Raw genomic sequence first — 13,805 nt, forward strand, 5'->3', positions numbered from 1 at the left:
AATGTAGTAATTGAAAACTAAATTTAATTCAATAACAATTATCTATAAAAATACTATTTATTCATCAATTTACAAATTATTATTTTTAAATATGTATTTTTAATTAAAAAATTGGAGATAATTAAATAACTTTTCTTTTATTCATAAAATAAAATTTAAAATTTCAATATTCAAATTAAATTATATAAAATTTTTATTATTTTTCAATCACTAAAATTTTAAATTATAAATTAAAAAATACTCTATTACTATTAAAATGATGAGTTTTAATTAATTTTAAATCTCAAAATTTCGTAACTTTGTTTTAATTACTTTTGTAAGATAATTTTTTTTACAATAAAATCATAAATAAATATCATAAATTTCAAATAACTAATAATTTAATTTTTAAAAATTTAGAGTTTTATAAGACCCATGTTGATAATGATAAAGCAGAGATGCAATAAAGATAAAAGTAGTTTTTGACCGTTAAATAGTAGTTCTTGAATTATCTCTAATTAAGTATGGTCATGATGACATTTAAACTCTGATAAGATAGAATGATGAATGCACGAATTTATTTCTTAAAAACGACCTAATTATTATTTTGTCCAAATTTTTTGTCTAAAATAAACTACTAAATTTTTGTGAAAAAATTAGGAATCCAACTTGGAGGTTTAATTACCACGTAAGAAGAGAAATTAAGAGAGTGAAGGAGGATTTACTGCTTAAGTACTGATAAACAAAAAATATCTTTCGTAACATAAGATAAATTTATTTTTTTATGAATATATTTATTAACATTTTTATTTTTCATAAATTCAAATGGATGTTTCCTCTTCTTTGGGAAGAGGCATCAGTAATCTTTTCTTGAGGAAGGGCACCGAATCCTTTGCCTACTTTCTAAGTAACAAGAAAAAGAAAGAAAAGCAAATCTCCCTATAAAGTATAACCAAAATTGTACATAACTTGATATTTTGGCAATATATGAATGGAAATGATTTCCGTTTTTATTTTTCATGATGTCAGGTCTTTTTTATAATAGAAATGTGCGACACAGTTAATGTGCGATCGATTAAGCTTAATCCTTTAAGGTGGTATGTAACTGTATATAATAGGTATTATATTAATCCTTTAGTCAGAAACTTTTGGGAACGAAAATAGTATTGGATAAGAATTTTTATCTATTTCATAAAATTTATGTAAGATTTTTATAAAATAATATTTTACTACTAAAAAATTAGTTATTACAGACGGATATTTTCGACGGATTTTATCCTACGGAAATACAGACGGAATTTCAAAGAGATTTTTTGTCGGAAAACAAAAAAAATGAATTAACATAAATTACAGACGGAAAACAGAATTCATCGGTAAAATTATTTTTTTTTCGTAAAAAATGGTTACAGACGAAAAATCCGTCTGTAATTAAATAGACAAAATACTGTGTTTCATTAAATTATTACAGACGGAAAATCCGTCTGCAATTTAAAATTTTCCGTCGAAAATATTGAGTTAACCCTAATTTTGTCACTACCCTATCGAGCTCCATTCACACTCCTGACCTATGAACTCATTTTCACCCTCATCCCTCTTCAAAGTTGTCGTCGAGAACTCTTCTCCTCCGGTAGAAGATGCTGTCGCCGCCAGCGGGGATAGACCTTGGGTGCCTTCGTCATCTGGGGAAGCTCTACTCGGCCCTCTTCGCATCGTTCCTCCTCTCCTCGCCGCCGCACAAAGTTTTGAGTTGAGCTCGTGGCGTCGCCGTCGCGAAGGGTTCCTCCCCTCCTCACCGTGCGTCGTTTCTGATTCACTGCTCCTCGCCGTTTTTGGCTGTTGCCCCTTCTCTTCTCTGATTTTAGGTAACTCTGTCTCAAACTCTCATCACGAGCTCACTCTGTCTCACACTCTCCGAGCTCACTTTATCAATCTTACTCTCACAAGTTTTGCAAACCCTAGGAACAACATTATCAATCTTACTCTCACAACATTTGCAACCATCTATTCGGTTTAGTTGGGGTGAGATTCATTCATCATGGCTTCCACTTTTATCTTGAGATCTCCAATTTATAAATTTAACTGTTTTGTTCTGATTTAACGCATTGATTTTTATCTGTTTCTTAATTGAAAATATTGAAATAAAAGGATTGTCGTGTTTGCTAGTTTGACATGCGGTGCAAAGATGTGGCGACACTGGTTATGGATGTTAGCGTGGAACCCGTCACTTCCTTGTGTTTCAAGACTGGTGAGACCATTTTCTTCTTTTAAATGTCATTTGTTCTTAATATTTGTTTTAGTATCTGTTTCACAAGGGATTCTAGTCATAAACTCTTTCTTTCAAGCTGAAAAGTGATTAACTAATCTTTTACTGATTGCAAATAGTTGTGCTTGGTGGTGCATCTTTACACTAATAACATGTTAATACCTTTACTCAAAAGATTAATGATACAAGAACTTAGTGGCAGCTTGAAAGATAAATCATGCGGTTTCATATGTATTCTTTGGCTTGATAGTCTTCATTGAGGGCTTCCAATATAACTTCTTTTATGAACAGCCTGTTAACATGTTTGTGATCCTAAATTTAACAACTCCTACACCATTAACTAATACTTTATATTCCCTAAGAAGTAAAATGTTTTAGTTGACAAAAGTACTTTTGCTTGAAAACATGGAATAAAGATATGATTTATGCCTCCTCAGGAACAGAAATCAAGTGTTTTGATGTGCGTCTGGTAAGCAATTTATGGGCAACAAAGAGGCTTGATTTCCAGTTTTACAAAATCATACACTCTTCTGCGTTCCACTTTCTATACTGAGTCCCTGTATATTATGTTCTGTCCTGCTGAAGGCCACAAAAGAATGGAAGCTACTGGAGAATTATAATTATAACAAAGAGGAGATAAACAAGGTAAACAGTATAACTTGTATTCAGTTATATTGCTATGCATTTTCTTGATCTTATTGAGTGTTTCTGCTGCTCTCTTGGCATGTGAAAATGAAACGCTGTGTCTTATATATCTGATTTCCCACCTGTAAATAAATGCTTGCATAACACAGGTTAATATAAAAGGCTGAATGAATAATGTAACATTTTCATGGTTTTGCCTCACCTATTTTAGCATTTTACGATGCATAATTTTCCCATCAGTTTCTTATTCTAGTGTTTTCTCTTGCAAATATTTGTCAAATTCTCCTAAACTTTATAAATGCCAAGTCATTTAGTTGGACAAGTGGTAAATAGAAAAATTAATATAAAATGAATTGTGGTGTATTTGTAGACACTACTTCACACTCTCTTCTACATGTAGCTCAGAAATGTTAAGTGTAGTGTTTGTTTGAGATGCCATGTTTGTCTTTTGGTTTTCTTGCATGAGATTTTGAAATGGATTTTAATCATTGTTGTGAGCACTAATTTGGTTCTGTGGTTTCTTGATCTACACAAACCATTGAATCGTTAAATTGGATTGCAACATTATACCTGAACTAATATTTGCTTGCACATTCTTCCATTCTACTATAATACAAACTGATCCTGCTATCCTTGATTCCTTGTATGGAGGTGCACTTTCTTTTCTCCCCCCTCTCTTGTCTCTCTCCTTTTTTTAAAAGAAAAAAAAAGCTGGAGGTGCACTTTCATTTGTTAAGGAGAGGCTTTATGGTTCAAATTTTCATGGTCTTGCAGGTTGTATGCAACTTGAAATCCTCATTTCTTGCTGCAGCTGATGATAGTGGTGAGGTGAAGGTATGCTTCATATTTATTAAACATGTGCTGTCTGATTTCTCCTATGCAATACCACGTATATCAGTTGTTATGAGCTATCCTTTCATATTTGGTACTTTGATTGGGATCATCATGACCTTTGGAGTTTGGACACCTAAAATTTCTTTGATTTCCTGTTGGTGACATTCACCAAAGTTTTCTTACTCTATTCTCTCATTAAACAAAAACAAAAGTTAGGTTATACTTTCCTGAGAACATGGAAATCACATTTACGATTTAAAACTAATTTCTTTTTCCATTCTAATTTGATATATTATTTGTTTTATTCTGTATGCTTCTAATTTCATCCCTTTCATTATTGATTGAAATGTCTTTGAAAGATTATTGACATTCGCCAGCCATGCCTCTATAAAACTCTACGAGCTGGTCATACATCTGTATCCTTCTTGATTCCTAGTGGTGCTTCGGAACATGGATGCTAATTATGCAGATCTGGAGTTTTGTGTTTAAGCTACTTATACTTTTGGTCTGTTCCTTGTATATTACATTATAGTACTGTTATAGTCTCTAACTTTGCGGCTAAGTTCTAATTTCATCCCTAACGTTTGAAATGTTCTATTTTTCGCCTCAAACGTCTTATGTCACCCTATTTTAGTCTTGTAGTCAAAATTAATTGTTTGGTTGGAAGCTGATTCTGTGTGTGGTAGTCACTCTATTGCAATCCCTTTAGTGGAGGGTGTTTAAACTATGATGCTTTTCTGTTCATGAAAATGTTTTGATCTCTTACAGTTGTAGGCAGACGGTACAAGAAGACAAAGCTCTTATCTGTGGGATTGGAAAGATAATAGTTTTCCCCTATTGGATTCAGCGCCTTCAAGGCTTAACCCAACATTTTTTGGTATAGAACAATACTTTGCTGCAAAAAGTCTTATTTCTTCACGGGGTTTCGAGATAGATGATTTCCATGGTTTTGGTATGGTTCCCCTGGCAGACCTGTAAGTAAACTCTTATACCCTTGTTTCTTTAACATGCTTATTTCTATCATTTTCATTCAAAGACCTCAAAGATGCATGACAAGTCTTAGAGTCTAGTTTGTATGTCAATTTCAAGATGGTTTTGTTCCACTCCTGATTGAAGAAAGCTCGTTTTATGAGCTGTGCAGTCTATACCAAATTAGCATGTTTATGCCAAATGAGGTGTAGCATTTAAACCTTTTCAAGTATACTGCATACTGAGAATCCTTTTTTTTCATAAAGTAATGCATGTTTATTTGAATATATTAGAGAACATGGGCCTATTCTGTTTCTAATACTATGTATTTTAGCGTCACAGACCAAGCAGACACTTATTTGCGTGATCCTAACCTGGAGGCTTTCATATTCTAATGGTGTTTGTACCGTCATGTGCTCCAGATTCAATCATAAAACAGAGGCCGAGGATGTGTATTTCATCGCCTCATCTAATTCTGTAGCTGATGATGATGTCGTTGATGATAATAGTAACAATGATGAGGGTATTTTCTCTGGTATCAAGGTGATTGATGATGGTTTGGATAGTTCTGTCAATGAAAAAACAAACGATCTGGAGTCCTTTTCTAGAACAAAGGCCGAAACTCATGACGCAGAAGGAAATGTTGTTCCTGTGAGTGTCCAACCCCAAGAAGTAGCAGAAGTGCAGCCTAATGAGATCTCTGTTTTGTCTGAGAACCACCAATCTGAAGTTAACTTGGGATCTCATGATACTGATGCTCATGAACATTTTGCAAAGGAGCCTCATGGTTCTCAGGATGCTGAAATGAATAATGCCGGAGTAAATATTGAGATCTCTGAAGCCGAAAACTTATGTGTTGCCCCTGGAACTGGGCATGAATCTTCATCCTTAAATGAACTTTTTGAAAACAACCCTGTTGCGGATAAAACCAATGATCTTGTTGATTCTATCCATACAGAGATGGGCATCCCATCTGATCAAAATTTGAATATATCTATTCTAGAGGAAGGGCTTGCTGAGGATAAAGTCAATAATAAAAGTGGGGTAAATGCTATTGAAATTGCAGAACATAGTATGGAAGTTAGAATAGAAGTTCAAACAGATGGATTGGAAGACAATGGTTTATGTGCACCCTTGACTGCTGGTCCTCAGGAAGCCAATGAATATCCTAATAATCAGGCTTTCTTTAATGGAGACCTACCTACAGAAGAAAATTGTAATAAAAATGAGGATAAGATTGCCCATGACAAGGACACACTGTCTGGTTGTATAGTTGGTGAAAATACTGAAGTAGATCGTCCAGAGTTTGCACTGCTTGTTTCAGATGAGAAAGAGGGTTATTTGAATGATACAGAACATCCACTCTATCAAGAAGATGGAGTACAAAGTACAATGTGGCCCGAGACGTCAGCTATTAAGAGTCCTTTTGTAGATCACAATGAAGTAAGTTCTGCAATTTACCTTAAAATGTTTGCCCTTTTTGAGATTTCCTATTAGAGTTAGATTATTCCTATTAACATTTGACACATGTTATAACTTATAACTGGCAAGAAAGCATTCCAGGTTTGTTTCAATGACATTGTACAATGTAAAATGAAATTTATGCCAAGTCTATAGTAGGATGTGTTTGAAAATGCACTGCTTATCTTTCTCTAACAATCTATAATGGTGTTTCTTATGCATGCCTAATTATTTTTCCTTTTGATTGTATGGTGCAGGAAAATGTCATGATTCCTGATGACACAGGTTTGCTTCTCAATCTTCTTCATTGTATAATATGCTTTATTTTTATTCAAGCATTCCAATTCACTCCAATTCCAATTCGGGTTTTGATTCTATTTCAGTCAGGAGATGTCAAGATTAACTTTCAATGTGAAGCTTGATGCTGCCGATGCAATTTAGTTATCTATTAATATTTTAGATTATTCTATCTTTAAGTGCTAAGTGTAATTTGTGACATTCATGTAACATTAAGATGGTCATCTTATTTTTTTTGGGTATCTTTTTATTCTAGAGAGTTTGGTTCAAGGCATACCTTTGGGAGATAGGATTTTCTTAGGAGGAGATTTAAATGGCCATGTGGGGAGAGAAGTGACTGGATATGGGAGTATTCACGGAGGCCATGGTTTCAGGGTGATCAATGCCGAGGGTAAAACTATTTTGGACTTTTCCTCAACCTTTGATCTTCTCATCACAAATACATGTTTTAAAAAGAGAGACGAACATCTTATAACCTATAAGAGTGGCATGACAAGCTCTCAAATCGACTTCTTCTTGTTGAGGAGAGTCGACCAGAAATTTTGCATTAACTGTAAAATTATCCCGGGAGAGAGCTTGACAACACAACATAGGGTGCTCGTCATGGATTTTCGCGTTGAGCAAAAGTTGAGGAAAAGACATCATACGAAGAACCCAAGGACGAGGTGGTGGCGGATGAAAGGTGAGGAACAAAGAAGCTTCCTAAGACGGGTAGGAGAAGAGGCAAAGTGGGATGGAAATGGAAGCGCGGAAGAGATGTGGAGGGAGATGGCAGAAGTTATTAGAAGAACAGCAAAAGAAAGTTTTGGTGAATCTAAAGGAATAGGACCAAGAGACAAGGAGTCCTGGTGGTGGAATGCGAGTATACAAGAAAAGATAAAGATAAAAAGGGAATGCTTTAAAGAGTGGTCTTTATGCTGCAATGCATATAATTGGGAAAAATATAAGGCGGCTAAGAAAGAGACAAAAGTGGCTGTAAGCGAAGCAAGAACAAGAGCATATGAGAGTCTCTACCAGTCTTTGGGCACGAAAGAAGGAGAAAAAGGTATATATAGAATCGCAAAGATTCGGGAAAGAAGAACGAGAGATTTGGATCAGGTTAAGTGCATAAAGGATAAGGATGGAGAGATATTGGCTCAAGAGGAGAAGATTAATGAAAGGTGGAAGAGCTACTTCTACGAGTTATTTAATGAGGGACAGAAGACTCTTCCGAGCCTTAGTCGATTATGCACAAGGGAAGAAGATCAAAACTTTGACTACTATCGAAGGATTCGAGGCTTCGAGGTAAAAGAGGCTCTAAAGCAGATGAAAAATGGCAGGGCAGTAGGACCTGATAATATTCCGATTGAGGTTTGGAAGGGTCTTGGAGAAAAAGGCATCAACTGGTTAACCATGCTTTTTAATGAGATTTTAAGGTCAAAGAAGATGCCTGATGAGTGGAGAAAGAGCACCTTGGTACCTATCTACAAGAATAAGGGAGATATACAAAGTTGCGGAAACTATAGAGGGATTAAGCTTATGAGTCATACTATGAAGTTATGGGAAAGGGTGATAGAACGGAGGTTGAGAAAAGAGACACAAGTAACAGAGAACCAATTTGGATTTATGCCAGGCAGATCTACCACTGAAGCGATATACCTATTAAGAAGGATGATGGAAAGGTATCGTAGTAATAAAAGGGATCTACATATGGTGTTTATTGACTTGGAAAAAGCATATGATAGGGTACCAAGGGAGGTCTTATGGAAGGTTTTAGAAAAGAGGAGAGTAAGGATCGCATATATTCGGGCAATTAAAGACATGTATGATGGGGCCACAACTAGTGTGAAGACTCAAGGTGGTGTGACAGAGGAATTCCCTATTGGTATAGGATTACACCAGGGATCCTCCTTAAGTCCATACCTTTTCACATTAGTCTTGGAAGTACTCACAGAGCACATCCAAGAGCCTGTGCCATGGTGCATGCTTTTTGCCGATGATATCGTCCTTATGGGAGAGTCAAGGGAAGACCTAAATAAGAAGTTAGAGTTATGGAGAGAAGCTCTAGAAGTGTATGGTCTGCGCATAAGCCGTAGCAAGACGGAATATATGGAATGTAAGTTCAGTCTGAGAAGGGAAAACCCCAATATAGAGGTGAAGATTGGAGAAAACATCCTACGAAAAGTTAAAAGTTTTAAGTATCTTGGGTGCATCATACAGGATAATGGAGAGATTGAACAGGATATAAATCATAGGATCCAAGCAGGTTGGTCAAAATGACGGAGTGCATCCGGTTTTATATGCGACAAAAAAGTGCCTTTAAAACTTAAAGGTAAATTCTTTCGCACCGCTATGGTACGGAGTGTTGGGCGGCTAAAGGGGAGCACGAACATAAGCTGAGTGTGGCAGAGATGAAGATGTTGAGATGGATGAGTGGTCATACGCGATTGGATAAAATAAGGAATGAAGATATAAGGGAAAGAGTTGGAGTAGCACCCATTGTGGAAAAGATGGTTGAATCGCGTCTCAGGTGGTTTGGACATGTGAGAAGAAGACCAATAGAACATCCAGTCAGGAGGGTGGATGAGATGGAAGATGGACAAAGGGCGAAAGGCAGAGGAAGACCTAAGAAGACCATCCATGAGGTGGTCAAACGAGATCTACATGTAAACGGTCTCTCTGTAGACATGATACATGACAGAGCACAATGGCGTCGTTTGATTCATGTAGCCGACCCCACTTAGTGGGACAAGGCTTTGTTGTTGTTGTTGTTGTTGTTGTATCTTTTTATTAAGACAGTGAGATATTGGCCAATGATGTTGAAAAATAACATCCAATTTTATAGGTATCATGTAATGAATATTATGTTTATTTATGTGACTTTTGGCTTTCTTTTTTCAATTTACAGTGTTTGATGGAGTAAATTTAGAAAACAAACCTAAAGTATTTATTTTGCAATGGAAAAATTAAAAAAAAAATTATTTTACCTTACTGACGGATTTACAGACGGATTTTTTGTCTGTAATCAGAGTGTGAGATGATTTTCCAAAGTTCAAATTACAGACGAAAAATCTATCGAAAAATCCGTCTGTAATTATAGACAAAAAATTCGTCTGAAAATCCGTCTGTAATTATGGACAGAAAATCCGTCGAAAAATCCGTCTGTAATTACAGACAGAAAATCCGTCGGAAAGTTCGTCGCCTGTGGGAAATGGATGGAGAATTTACAGAGGGAAAATCCGTCGGTAACTGGTAAAAATCCGTCGGTAACCAAAAATCTGTCTGTAATAAAGACTAGATCTGTCTATAAATCTATCTGTATTAATCAATTTTCTAGTTGTGTTTAAATTAATTCTCAAAGAACCTCTAATAAATTTTTATTCACTATAAAATTTTGAGAATTGCTTTCATCAATCAAAACTATAAAATATATATTAGGCCCTAATAAATTTTATTATAGTACAAGGATAATGTTATGGTAAAGAATAAAGTTTTAGTAAGACGTTAATATTATTTTTTAGTAAAAAAAATTTATAAAAAACTTTTTTATGTACAATATTTCTTTTCTACCAATAAAAAATTTTATTTTTCGTCCAATTCTATTCTTCACCAAAATTTATTTATAAGAAAATTAAGTCTCAAAAATATCACTACAAGACAAATGGATTTCTTTTAATAAACAAAGAGACTAATTTGTTAAACAGGAATCATTTAAAAATTATTGGTTAGCAATAAATTTATTAGAGGCCAAAATATGGAAATTTTTTGAATAAATAAATTAAATATTTTATTTACATATCTATGTATATAATTTGTAGCTTATTTATCAATTTATATTCTTTTAATTATCTCATTTACACTGTAAATAAGATAACTCACGTTTGTTATTGCAGTATCACGTTTGTACACGTATTGTGAAACAGAGATTATTTCGTTTACAGTGTAAACGAAATATGCAAAAGCTTATTCGTTTACACTTAGCAAGAAACGCGCCTATATAAGTAAGTCGTTTACAACGTGACTGTTGTCAGTTTCAAACCATTTTTTACTTTCTTTCTCCCTCCTCGAACATTTTTGTTGATATTATTGAGGTACTCGTACATTATGGCACACGCAGATGCACGAGATAATGATATCAACCGCCTGAATGCAACGTGGTATATCGCTAGAGCGATCGACTTCTAGGTTAGTGTTGTTATTTTTCTGTTTTAGTTAAATAAGCATATAGTTATAGTTAGAATACTTTTATAGATTTAGTATCTATTAGGTGGTGGAATATATTCTTAATAAATATTAATTAATTAATTTAGTTTAATTTATTAGTTAATTTAATTTAGTTAGTAAATATTTATTACGTTTTTTATTTCTTTAATTTGAATGTTATATTTTTAATTTTAATTTTGAATATGCTAGATAACTTGTTTTACTGAATAATTTGTTGCAATGCTGTTGGATAAATTTTTTAAATGTTTAATTTTTAAAGTTAATTATTCTGAATCCAACTAAATCATGAAATGTGAAATAATTGTTTATTATAATTTTTATCTTTTTATTTAAAAATATAAATTTTTACTTTTGAAATAGATTTATTATTGAAATGTTTTATTTTTTAACAAAGGCCTCGCCTACTATTCCCTAGGTGAGTGAGCTACACTCTTACACCATTGGACGCCATTCTCCCTTACTTGAGAGAGGTTGGGTTTGGCGACACGATGCAGCTCAGGAACTTTGTCTTTGACAACCCCTGACTACTGCATTCATGGATCGTTGGTATCCAGAGATCCACACTTTCCACCAGACTTGGCGTGAGTGCACCATCACCCTGCAAGATGTTGACTACCACTTTGGATTATGCACGCACAAATAGTCAGTGGGTGGGTGCTTGCGAGATTTTCAAATATGGTACTAGCATCCGACCTAGGAGTGGATAAAGGAGCTCCTTGGTGCCAGGCCTTCTCATACTCAGCAGCTGGAGGCATAGAGAAAGGAGCCATTTTTCATTAAGCTGACATGGCTTAGGGACTGAGTACGGCATATGCCAGCTACTGCAGATGCAACCACCCTCCGACAGTACATGAAGTGTTACATTATGTTACTGATTGGGGGTTACTTGATGATAGACAAGTCAAACAATCAGGTTCATATCAAGTGGCTGCCATCATTCGAGGACTTTGAGAGGTGTCATAGTCTCTCTTAGGGATTTGTTGTGCTTGCATGGACGTATCACTCGTTATGCTCTACAGCACATCGATCTACCACTGACATTGCTGGATGTACTCCACTACTAGCCTCGTGGATATACCATAGATTTCCTCAGTGGTTCCCATTTGATAGACAAATTTTGACGTTTTCCCTGGCTGTGAAATAATTGCTTTTATATACAGTTTTTGTCCTTTCCATTTATGTAATTTAACTTTTTCTTGCATAAATTGAGACATTATTATTGTTGCATACGTCCACAGGTTAATAGGTATGGGCCAACAGAGTAAGGATCAGTTTGACCAAAGAGTCCTCCGATGGCGTCTTTTATTGGATCGGTTGCAATTGCATGAGGTACGTGACGTTATTTTATCTAATTGTCTCTCAACGATTTATGGTTCTATGTAATGAGGTATACTACACTTTATTTTGCAGTTCTTGTGGACACTGTACGATAACCCAGCCTTGTAGGTCATCAGCCTGGACTGGTTGAGAAAGGAGGCAGAATCAGGAGATGGATGACTGTAGTACCCTTGTCTATTTCAACATTGTTGGGTTTCACCATATTGATTGGGTGAAATTCCAATTCGATGGCCAGTAGCTAGTGTCTGATAACCCTGTCAATGTTGACCGGTTCCTCACCACCACAAGACAAGGAGAGGATGTATGGTGGCCCACTCCTTATTAGGAATGGTACGATAGATGGAGGGCTCGATTTGAGGGAGGTCACATGATCTCCATACAGCCATTCACAAACTACTTGCCTACACAGGTGTATTGAGCCTAGTACCAACATGCTTGCCGCGTTAGACATCTGTCTGGCCAGAATATGCTTGATGATCCTAGGCTATTGACTCTCTTGAATAATGTGCAGCCTATCGCCAGTCATCCTAAGAACGTGCTTGACCTTCTTCGGGATGTCCCTAATCATTATAGGCATGCGAGGAAGGTTCGACCAGACACCCAGAGGCTGCCTAGGAGGGAGAAGGGTGCAAAGGACCGTGGAGGAGCTACGGGGCCCCAGAAGGAGCGGGTCAAACCTCGCGGGGAGCAGTTAGATATTGAGTCTAAGGAGGAGGCAGAGTATGCCCAGTAGGAGAAGCACAGTGACATACCAGCTCGTAAGGAAGACACAGCACCACCACTGCCAACCCGCCACCACCGCCACTACCACTACCACCACCGGTAGTCTCACAGACATTGTATGTTTGGGACGATTGATGAACGAATTTTTTCTAGTAAATAATTCACAATAAATTCCCATTGCAAGTATAGTTTCTAAACCAAAAAATATCCTTTCATACAAAAATTTGGTTGTCACTTAAACAAACCCAATAAAATTAAACCGAAGTATTTAAACCTCGGGTCATCTCTCAAGGAATTGCAGGGAAGTGTAGTTTATTATTGGTTGTGGAAAAGTATCTTTTTGGGTTTTTGAAATAAGGAACAAGGAAATAAAATGGCAAGAAATTAAATTAATAACTAAGAAAGCTCTTGGCAAGGTATGAGAATTAGAAGTCCTATCCTAGCTATCCTTATCAATTGTGATGAGAATTGTCCATTGCACCCACTTAGTTAACCTCTAACTATGAAGAAAAGTCAAGTGGATAAATCAATTTGATTCCTCAAGTCCTAGTCAACTCCTAAGGAAAGACTAGCTTTAGAGGGATCCAAATCAACTAGCAAATTTCAATTATCAATCAACAAAGGAGTTTGATAACTCAAGAGTCTCCAATTACTCAACCAAAGCCAAAAGGAGAGAAATCTACACTAAAATCCAACTAAGCATTTTGTCAAACACTTGGAAGGCATAACATAAAAACATAGAAATTAATAAGAGATAATAAAACCTAAGCAACCAATTGCAAGGAATCAATAACAACAAATGAGAGAAGAAGTAATAAACATAAAAAACTTCAAATTGCATTAAATAGAAAATCAAATCTAACATGAGAATTCATAAATTAAATTGGCAACATAAAGTAAATAATAAGGGAAATAGATAAACTAAAATGCTAGAACAAATAAGAGTAGAAGAGAAACTAAATTGAAATAGAGTAGAAATCTAAAATTGAAAATAACTAAACCTAAGAACCCTAAAACCTCTCTCTCTAGAAAACTACATCTAAAACCTAAAATTATGTGAATGAAAGTTGTATCAATGAATGAATGTGATTCT

At 35.4% G+C, this 13,805-nt stretch overlaps 1 long non-coding RNA gene across 1 annotated transcript; it reads left to right on the top strand.

Moving 5' to 3' along the window:
* The first annotated feature begins 2,841 nt into the window (after positions 1–2,841).
* Positions 2,842–4,273, top strand: LOC107608152 (uncharacterized). The gene is made up of 3 exons (XR_001612736.3): positions 2,842–2,887; positions 3,662–3,721; positions 4,081–4,273. It is a non-coding gene; the product is annotated as an uncharacterized LOC107608152 (long non-coding RNA).
* Positions 4,274–13,805: the final 9,532 nt, after the last annotated feature.

Source organism: Arachis ipaensis, chromosome B7 (genome assembly GCF_059453495.1).
Source record: "Arachis ipaensis isolate K30076 ecotype BB chromosome B7, ASM5945349v1, whole genome shotgun sequence".
Lineage (NCBI taxonomy): Eukaryota > Viridiplantae > Streptophyta > Magnoliopsida > Fabales > Fabaceae > Arachis > Arachis ipaensis.